Genomic DNA, 11,207 nt, shown 5'->3' on the forward strand with positions numbered 1-11,207 from the left:
TAAGCTTTACATCACACTCCTTCCTTGCAGTCTGTCTAAAAGTAGGCAAAATGGGATTTCACATCAAAGTTTCACCTACATAATCCCCGAGGACCAGCTGACTTGGAAACTAATCCTAGCAACAGATAATCTTTGCAGAGACTTCTGATCAAGTGGGGTAGTTTTTGCTTCCTGAGACATTGCTGATCTTCCCTTTTATATTCCAGTGACCTTACAGGAATAAGCAGATGTCCCAATAGTGTCAGTGCTGGGCGGGTGTGGTGGCTCACGCCTGTAATCCTAGCACTCTGGGAGGCCGAGGCGGGAGGATTGCTCGAGGTCAGGAGTTCGAAACCAGCCTGAGCAACAGCAAGACCCCATCTCTACTATAAATAGAAAGAAATTAATTGGCCAACTAATATATATAGAAAAAATTAGCCGGGCATGGTGATGCATGCCTGTTTTTCCCAGCTACTCGGGAGGCTGAGGCAGCAAGATTGCTTGAGCCCAGGAGTTTGAGGTTGCTGTGAGCTAGGCTGACGCCATGGCACTTACTCTAGCCTGGGCAACAAAGTGAGACTCTGTCTTAAAAAAAGAAAAAAAAAAAAAAAAGAAGTCCCATTGGCCTTTTCACCTCCTGAATGTACAGCAGACTTTCTCTCCTTACTTTTCTTCTGTTCCATCCTTTATATGTTGCAGGACAAAAATACTGTAATATAGGCCGGGCGCGGTGGCTCACGCCTGTAATCCTAGCACTCTGGGAGGCCGAGGCGGGTGGATTGCTCAAGGTCGGGAGTTCGAAACCAGCCTGAGCGAGACCCTGTCTCTACTAAAAATAGAAAGAAATGAATTGGCCAACTAATATATATAGAAAAAATTAGCCGGGCATGGTGGCGCATGCCTGTAGTCCCAGCTACTCAGGAGGCTGAGGCAGTAGGATCACTTGAACCCAGGAGTTTGAGGTTGCTGTGAGCTAGGCTGACACCATGGCACTCACTCTAGCCTGGGCAACAAAGTGAGACTCTGTCTCCAAAAAAAAAAAAAAAAAAAAATACTGTAATATTTCTTTTGCTTCCTTTGCTTCCTTTGCTACTACCTTTCTATATCCTGTTTGTGGTGCCTATTATCACACAAAAGCGGCTGCAGATCTTGGCTCCACTCCACTCATATCACCTGTGTGACCCTCAGCAAATGAGTTGCTCCTCTGAACCTCAAAGTCTGTGTGTATAAAATAGGAAAGGTGATTGCTACGTCAAAGGGCTATTGTGAGGAACACATCAGATAATATAGCTAAAACATTTAGCACACTGTCTGGCACATGGTAAGTGCCAAGAAGTCATGTTATTATTTATTATTATTATTCTACCTCCCCTCACTTGCAGTTCTTTTCAATGCTCACTCCCCATTTTCCTCACTGTACAATCTTTTTACCCTTCATCAATTATTTTTCAAGGACTTCATCTATTCTCTTTCAAGGTGGACCACTACCTAACCTTCTATCAAGGCACCAATCCCAATATTCAAAATGCCAATAACACTGATTAAATACTCACTGTAATGTCTAGTTCTATATTAGACGTGATGACCTCAGAGAAGTAAATTGAGCTCAAAGGGAAAGACTCTTAACCACTTCTGGACCGTGCTTACCGGCCACGAAACCTCGCCCACAGCCGGCACTCATAGTCCGCAGGATAGTTTGTGCTGTGCATTGACCACGAATCCATTTTGCTCTTGTGTGATGAGGAAAGCTTTAAAGCACTGAAAGCTTGTTTTACTTTACAGGCAGCTTTACTTGTAATGTAAATCAGAGTAGGTAACATATACATATATGTTTTCATTACGCTATTTTTAAATGTTCACAATTTTATTTTGACAAACGAAAAATTAGAAAAGTCGTATCACGGCTGTCGGCTAAAGCGGCTGTGCGCGTTCATCTGTGGCTGTCGACTATAGTCGATGCTGGTCCCGAAGTGATTGGAACTCCAGTGTTTTGAATCCTGGGCAATCACAACTGAATCTCCAAAGTAGAATACATTTGCATTTGGTTTTCTACTGTCTTTTGATTATCTTATATGTTTAAAAAATCTGAAAATCCACCATATTTATGAATAATGTCCACATTAACTAATGGGTTAAATCTGAACCCTTCACCTGGTCATTCAAGGCCCTTCAGGATATAACCCTAACTTTCTTTTCTTATCCTTCACTACTCCCTAATACCTGCCTTCCACGTAATGCCTTGTTCATTATTCAGCATTCCCCAGTGTTTGCCTCCACGTTCTGGCCTCTGTAGCTTGCTTATGGTATTCCCTTTGCATCATGTGCCCCCCTCCCCCCGCACCCTTTTTTGTGTGTAATATTATTTATTCTCAACAACCGTGTCAAATTCCATCTTCTCTGATGTCACTGACAATCGCTATTTCTTTTGCACTCACCAAACTCATATGGAGTTATTCATTCATGGAGGGTAGTACAAAATATCTAACTGATGCTTTGAATACAAAGATAAATTTTAAGAAATGGTCTTTGACTTTAAAACAATTCTAGGCCGGGCATGGTGGCTCGTGCCTGTAATCCTAGCAACTCTGGGAGTCCAAGGCAGGTGGATCGCTCAAGATCAGGAGTTGGAAACCAGCCTGAGCAAGAGCAAGACCCCATCTCTACTAAAAATAGAAACAAATTAATTGGCCCACTAAAAATATATATATATTTATATAAAAATATATATTTTTATATAAATATATATTTTTATATAAATATATATTTATATATATATATATATATATAAAATTAGCCCAGCATGGTGGCACATGCCTGTAGTCCCAGCTACTTGGGAGGCTGAGGGAGTAGGACTGCTTAAGCCCAGGAGTTTGAGGTTGTTGTGAGCTAGGCTGACTCCACAGCACTTTAAGCCCCGGCGACAGAGTGAGACTCTGTCTCAAAAAAAAAAAAAAAAAATTCCAACCTAGCTGGAAAACTAGTAACAATAACTACAGAACAAAATAGTGCTAAAGTAAAGTATGTATAAAGTACAGTGATTCAATCAATTCAAATTCTATTCTTCGGGGAGAATTCTACGGGGAAGTTGAACTATCTTTCCAGAGAAAGTGGCATTTGAACTGGTACACGAAGGATAAATGAGATTTGCCTGGTCAAAGAATAAGAAGAAATTATACAGGGAGTTAAGGGAGCGAAACCACTGGGGGAAAGCAGTGAAGAGGCATTCGGTTGGGTAGTGTGCTATATTGTAGAACTAAGTTATTCGCTGTGGTTCTTCATGACCAAGCCTGACAACCCCTCTGAACCTGAAAGCCTGTGTATACAAAATAGGAAAGTTAATTGCTACTTCAAAGGGATATTGTGAGGAATAAACCACATAATATACCTAAGGCATTTATCACATCTGGTGCATAATAAATGCCAAGATGCCCTCAACGTCCCCGGCCCACACCTTAGGGATCAGAGATTCCAATGTAATGTAGACCCCTCTCCAAGCTGTCCTCCCTTCTTAAAATTCCTCCCTGCACCTTTCTTTTTTCCTGGATAAGTCTATTTTCTTTCAAGAATCAATTCAGATATTGCCTCCTCCGGGGGAGCCATTAGTTAGGGTTAGGTCTCCTGTCTCTGTGGCCCACAGAACTCTGTTTACTTTTTGTCAGTCCTTATTACACTTAGTATAAACCTTTCTACTTAAGCTATGAAGTCTTTATATTCCCCTGCTACATATGTTAAATGAATGACGAGTCCATGGATGGGCACCTATTACATGGCAGAATCTCTGGTAGGCCCAAGGAGGAGAGTATAGTAACACATAGTTTTTGCTCCTAAGGAGTTTACAGTCCAGGGACTTTGTAAGTGGTGTATCAGAGGCTGAGGATGAAGAGAAAAGGAGGCATCTGGTTGTAGGAGCCATGGGCTGAGACACGAAAAGGATTCCCTTTGTCTGTCCCCAGCACCTAGTTACACAAAGACTGAAACCTTCTGGACCCATCCCATGGACAAAAGAACCACAAGCAAGACCGGGCGCGGTGGCTCACGCCTGTAATCCTAGCTCTCTGGGAGGCCGAGGCGGGCGGATTGCTCGAGGTCAGGAGTTCAAAACCAGCCTGAGCAAGAGCAAGACCTTGTCTCTACTATAAATAGAAAGAAATTAATTGGCCAACTGATATATATATAAAAAATTAGCCGGGCATGGTGGCGCATGCCTGTAGTCCCAGCTACTTGGGAGGCTGAGGCAGGAGGATTGCTTGAGCCCAGGAGTTTGAGGTTGCTGTGAGCTAGGCTGACGCCACGGCACTCACTCTAGCCTGGACAACAAAGTGAGACTCTGTCTCAAAAAAAAAAAAAGAACCACAAGCAAATTGTACATTGAAAATCCAAGATGAATTCCTGGCTTTGTTTGAATAATCTGGTAACATGAAACTACAGTCTCAGGATGGAGAAACAGCCCAAGACAGGGGTGGGCCCCCCTCCTTATCCTTCTTTCCAGGTGGGGCAATTGCTGAAGGCAACACCAAGGCAAAGCACCCACTTTTGTCCCTAGGAGAGTCTCAGAGTTCCCTTGCTATCTACCTCACAATAGTGGTTCTTACATGATGGTTCAAGGCCATGAAGAGCAACACACAGGCCTGTAGGTTGCGTATTGTTGCCCACCCCACCCTCACCTCCGGCCTCCAACAATTTTAATCAAATCATAGATATAACTTATCTGTAAGATCTTCACTGTATATTGCACCCTTTATAAACTGTCATCTTTATAATTATTTTCTAGAATTTAATCTCATCTGACATTCATATTGCAACCCCTACCTTCTATTTGTCTTTTCTTATCTTTGTTTATTGTTTTTACTTTTAATTTTTCTGAGTAATTTTAATTTGGTGCTCTCTCTATGTACAGAGTATACAACATAAATGTTTGCTTTATAATCCAACCAAAGTCTTTTAAAAAAATTTTTTTTAATTTAATTTTTGTAGAGATAGGGTCTCACATGGTTGCCCAGGCTGGTCTTAAATTCCTGGCCTCAAGCAATCCTCCCACCTTGGTCTCCCTAGTAGACAGGATTATACCCATGAGACACCGAGCCCAGTCAGAGTCTTTTTTTACTAGATAGGTTTTAGCATCTTCATATTTATGGATATAACATAAATATTTTTTGATGATTTCTTTATCTTTAGTTTTTTTTTATAATATTTCACTATATATATATATATATATATATATATATATATATATTTTTAGATAGAGCCTCACTTCGTTGCTCAGGCTAGAGTGAGTGCTGTGGTGTCAGCCTAGCTCACAGCAACCTCAAACTCCCAGGCTCAAGCAATCCTCCTGCCTCAGCCTCCCAAGTAGCTGGGACTACAGGCATGCGTGCCCGGCTCAAACTTTTCAAATTATCAAAGGAAGCCACATAGTGACACAAAAGAAGCATAGAAATATAGTGAAATATTGGGCAGGTGCAGTGGCTCACGCCTGTAATCCTAGCACTCTGAGAGGCTGAGGCAGGCAGATTGCTCGAGGTCGAGTTCAAAAACAGCCTGAGCAAGAGCGAGACTCCATCTCTACTATAAATAAAAAGAAATGAATTGGCCAACTAATATATATAGAAAAAATTAGCCGGGCATGGTGGCGAATGCCTGTAGTCCCAGCTACATGGGAGGCTGAGGCAGGAGGATTGCTTGAGCCAGGAGTTTGAGGTTGCTGTGAGCTAGGCTGACGCCATGGCATTCACTCTAGCCTGGGCAACAAAGCAAGACTCTGTCTCAAAAAAAAAAAATTTTGAAAAGTTTGCATTTTTGTTTTAGATGTTACCTTTATTATGAAATATATTTAATCATCTATTTGTTTAGATAGTATCTAGCTACAACCTATTAAGAAATTATGACATGAGCATATTTATATTTCTTTTTCCCTGTCTTCCATCTCTGTCACTAGTCTAAATGGATATCTGAGGGAAGCAAGATCCAGGGAGTGGGAATGGCAAGGGAAGAGGCCTGGGGTAGATTACATTTTGTTGATGTGTTTGCTTGAGAAATAGCTAGGAGGCCCCTGGGGCTGGAACTGAGTGAAGGAGGGGTGGGAGGGGATGGGGTCTAAAGAGGTCCTTCAGGCTGTGTGGGCCAAGGTGAATGCTTGGTTTGTCCTCTGAGGAAGATGGAATGCTACTGGAGGGCTTTTGGGCATGAGGTTGACATCTGATTTACATGCTACCCAGGCTTCTGTGTGCAGACTAAACAGTAGGGACACCAAGCACAGACACAAGGAAGCCACCTGGGAGGCTATTGCAATAACCTGGAGGAGAGAAATGACGGTGGCTTCATCTAGGACGGAGTGCTAGAGAATTGGTCAGATTCAGGATGTATCTTGAAGGTAGAATGGACCAGATTTGTTGATGAGTTAGATGTAGTACGTGAGAGAAAGAGAAAGGATTAGCGCAGGGCTTTTGACCTTAGCATTTACTGGAATGTTCTACAGATCCCTGCAGAAGGATAGCAAAACCTATTATTAAACCCCAAATTAGCAAGCCAGATACTTAAACCTATTATTAAACTACAATAATAATTGAAATGGTGTGATAAATGGAGCATGAATTTTTTTTTAAATCTATGAAAAAGGATAGAAACTTAGAAAGGACCTCAATTCAAATGGGAATTTAATATAAAAGTGGCATTTCTTTTTTTCTTTTTTTTTTTTTTTTGAGACAGAGTCTCGCTTTGTTGCCCTGGTTAGAGTGAGTGCCATGGCGTCAGCCTAGCTCACAGCAACCTCAAACTCCTGGGCTCAAGTGATCCTCCTGCCTCAGCCTCCTGAGTAGCTGGGACTACGACACCATGCCTGGCTAATTTTTTCTATATATATTAGTTGGCCAATTAATTTCTTTCTATTTACAGTAGAGACGGGGGTCTCGCTGTTGCTCAGGCTGGTTTCGAACTCCTGACCTCGAGCAATCCACCTGCCTCGGCCTCCCAGAGTGCTAGGATTACAGACGTGAACCACCGTGCCCGGCCAAAAGTGGCATTTCAAATCTTCAAAAAAAGGATAAATAATTCAAAGTATTGTGCTGAAACAATAGATAGCCATCTTGGGGGAAAAATTTGTTGGATACCTACCACTACCTGATATCTTACAACAAAATAAATTCCATTCCACAGTATTGTCCCTGGAAAGAGAAAACAAAAAAATTCCAGATCCATCCCCTTTCCAAAAATGTGAAGAGAGAGAGTACAAAGTTCTAGAAGGAAAGACAGGACAATATTTTTAAACTTTTTTTTTCTTTTTTTAGACAGACTCTTGTTCTGTCACCCCAGGTAGAGTGCAGTGGCGTCATCATAGCTCACTGCAACATTAAATTAGTGGACCCAAGCGAACCTCCTATCTCAGCCTCTCTAGTAGCTGGGACTACAGGCGCGTGCCACCACGCCTGGCTAATTTTTTTTCTTCTTCTTCTGTTTTTCAGTAGAGACAAGGTCTTGCTCTTGGTCAGGCTGGTTTCAAACTCCTGATTTCAGACAATCCTCCCTCCTCAGCCTCCCAGAGGGCTAGGATTATAGGCTTGAGCCACTTCACCCTCCTGGCCAATATTTTTTTAACTCTTGAGATGTGAATTTTTAGCCTACCACTTTTAGCCTATCAGTCTTTGAGTGAAAGATTTTTATAAGTATAACACAAAACACAGGTCCGGACCTGTATTTATAAAAACATACACAGAGAGGGTCACACAAAACCAGCATAAGAGCTATCTCTTCAGAAATGTCGGGAAATGAAATGTTTTTAATTTTATCTGTAACATTAAATATTGCAAATATATTCATTAAATCTGGGTGGTAGATATCTAGGGGGGATATTGTACACAATTTTGGCATTTTCTAAATGTTTAAAATATGTCACAATTTAAAGAGAGAAAGAGATGTAGATAAACTTAACCTAGTACCAAAGCCTTAGTCATCACTGAGAAGGAATGATTTTAAGTAATACTGTTTCTACTCACATTCTTCATTGAGCCAAGTCTGCACCCTCACAATGGGCTTGTGCCCAAAATTTGCTGGGGAGGCCTGGAGGGTAGGAGATGGAGAGGGAAAGAAATGCTGTAAATATAAACTACAAGTATAGTATTCTTAAAATTCTAGAAGATAGTAGTACAGGCTGGGCGTGGTGGCTCATACCAGTAATCCTAGCATTTTGGGAGCACAAGGTGGGAGGCTGGCTTGAGGTCAGGAGTTCAAGACCAGCCTGGGCAACATAGTAAGACCCATCTCTACACACACACACAAAAAAAAAAATTAAAAAGTTTGCCAGGCATACTGGTGTGCATCTGTAGTGTAGTCCCAGCTACTCAGGAGGTTGAGGCAGGAGGATTGCTTGAGCTCTGGAGTTCAAAGTTGCAGTGAGCTATGATTGTGCCACTCTGTACTCCAGCATGGGCCACAAAGCAAGACCCTGTCTCAAAAAAAAAAAAAAAAAGAGAGAGAGAGAGAGAGCTAGGGAAAAATTTCTACTTAAAAAAAAAATAAGGGCCGGGCGCGGTGGCTCACGCCTGTAATCCTAGCTCTCTGGGAGGCTGAGGCGGGCAGATTGCTCGAGGTCAGGAGTTCGAAACCAGCCTGAGCAAGAGTGAGACCCCGTCTCTACTATAAATAGAAAGAAATTAATTGTCCAACTAATATATATACAAAAAATTAGCCAGGCATGGTGGCGAATGCCTGTAGTCCCAGCTACTTGGGAGGCTGAGGCAGGAGGATTGCTTGAGCCAGGAGTTTGAGGTTGCTGTGAGCTGGGCTGATGCCACGGCACTCACTCTAGCCTGGGCAACAAAGCGAGACTCTGTCTCAAAAAAAAATAAAAAATAAAATAAAAGACAGTGGTGTAAACTCTGGTGCAGCAATTTTTCTAGTACTTCCATTTTGATTTCTGGTACATACTAAGGCCATGAAAAGAGAGAGGAGCCTTGGTAATATAATTGGATCTATTCTAGCAGGAAGCTAATTTCTTTCTTTCTTTCTTTTTTCAAACCTGTGTTATTCAAGAAGGCTAACTTCAACAGTGTGAAAAGTTAGCTTTCTTTTAGGCACTCCACCAGGAGTTAACACTGGCATTGCTAGCAAGAACCATTAGCTACTGTTCCAGTAACCATTAGCACTGCTCAGTTGAGAACACATTCTTTTTATAAGAATTTTACTGCAAGTGAAGTTCAGAGAGATTAAATAACATATCCATATTCACACAGCTGTTAAGTAGAGGGGTCAGGATTCAAACCCGAGTCACTCTGATTCCAAAATCCAAGCTCTTACACACAAATTCCTTTTTTCACTCAATCCTAGACAAAGATGAATGCTAAAGTTATTACCCACTATATTTCAAGAGGAGAGAGCATTCTGGACTAAGTCTAGCAGAAAAGTCAGTTTAGTTCCTTTCTAAAAAACAGTGCAGAGAAAGAAGAGAGTAAAGAAAGGAGATACTTCAAAAGAAAGAATATAGGCCAAGATGGGAGGATCCCTTGAGCTCAGGAGTTCGAGACCTGCCTGAGCAAGAGCGAGATGCCGTCTCCACTAAAAACAGAAAAATTAGCCAGGTGTGGTGGTGTGCGCCTGTAGTCCCAGCTACTCAGGAGGCTGAGGCAGGAGGATCGCTTGAGCCCAGGAGTCTGAGGTTGCTGTGAGCTAGGCTGACGTCACAGCACTGTAGCCTGGTGACAGAAAGTCTGTCTCAAAAAAAAATAAAATAAAATAAATTAAAAGAAAGAAAGAAAATAAATAAGAGGGGAAAAAAGGAATCAGAAGAGCAAAAGCAGAAGGGGAATGTATTAGGGGTTTTCTTGTTGTTGTTTTTTTTTGTTTTTATTTTTAAGACAGAGTCTTGCTACATTGCCCAGGCAGCTCTCAAACTCCTGGCCTTAAATAATCCTCCCAGCTCAACTTCCCAAGTAGCTGGGACTACAAGTGCAAACCACTGCACCCAGGTCTGTATTAGTTATTTATTGCTTCAAAACAGTATTACCAGAAATTTAGCAGCTTAAAATAACACACGTTTATTATCTCACAATTTCTGTGGGTTAAGAATCCAGGCATGGCTTGGTGTGAGAGTCTCATAAAGCTGACATCAAGGTGTTGGTCAGGCTGTGGTTTCATTGCAAGGTTTGGTTGGGAAGGGATCTGTTCCAAATTCAGACGGTTGGTAGCATAGGTTCTGTGGCCGGCTGGACTGAAAGCCTCATTTTCCTGCTGCCAGTGAAGGCCATCTTCATTTCATGGCTGGTTGTTGGCCAAAGGCTACTCTCAGGTTTTTGCCATGTGTGCCGTCCCGAAATGACCCTTTGCTTCGTCAATGCCAGCAAGCTGGGCATCATACCTTATGCAACGCAATCGCAGAAGTGACATGCAAAGGTCATAACCTTTGCAGCATTCTATTGGTTAGAAAAAAGTCACAGGCCCCACCCACACCAAAAGGAAAGGATTGCAGAACGGCATGAGTACCAGGAGATGGGGCTCTTCAGCAGTCATCTTCCGACCTGTCCACCCCAGGGAGCAAAGAATTTTAGGACTCAGACTCTGCCTCTCTATAAGCGTAAAAGAAATCCCCAAGACCAATACCTCCTAAAATTCCCTTCCCATTTCTTCACTTGCCAAATGAAGTATGATCCTTCAAAACCCAGATATTCATTTAACAAAGAAAAAAAAATTTTTTTTGGTTCCCTATCTGCACATTCCATTACTCCCTCCTCTGCTGCCCCTCAATGTTCTGTTCACACTTCTAATAGAGACAGCACTTAATATTACCTGTTTTTGTGTCTTTTTCTTTTCTTTTTTTTATTCAGACTCCATAGAGACTGTCAAAAATTGCCAGTGCCGACTATATTTCAAGTCATCATGGCCAGGTATTGGGAAAAGTTTATTAGCAATACTTGCGCCTCAGATAAACCTCTTGGGCTACGGTACTGCCACTGGCAAAGCTATGTGTCTTTTTCATACTTTCAACTTTTGAGGGCATGGCCCTGTCTTATTTATTGAAATAGTCACAGAATGTAAGCACATGCCTGCCACTTTATGGATTGTTCACAGGTGTTCCCTGATGAATTCATATATTAAATCTCTCAAGATAAGGTGTAGTAAGTCCTAGAGAAATGACATAGACAGTAAGTACTATAAGCATTCAGAGGAGTGAGAAGTTATATTTATTTCATATGAATCCAGATATAACAACTAGACTAATGGGTAAATGTTACAAGGAAAGA

The 11,207-nt window shown here is 41.8% G+C and overlaps 1 non-coding gene across 1 annotated transcript; it reads right to left on the reverse strand.

The window, feature by feature from the left end:
* Window positions 1-10,790: 10,790 nt before the first annotated feature.
* Window positions 10,791-10,927, reverse strand: LOC142875741 (U4 spliceosomal RNA). Its single transcript, XR_012923036.1, has one exon. It is a non-coding gene; the product is annotated as a U4 spliceosomal RNA (small nuclear RNA).
* Window positions 10,928-11,207: the final 280 nt, after the last annotated feature.

This window comes from Microcebus murinus, chromosome 14 (assembly GCF_040939455.1).
Source record: "Microcebus murinus isolate Inina chromosome 14, M.murinus_Inina_mat1.0, whole genome shotgun sequence".
Taxonomy (NCBI): Eukaryota; Metazoa; Chordata; class Mammalia; order Primates; family Cheirogaleidae; genus Microcebus; species Microcebus murinus.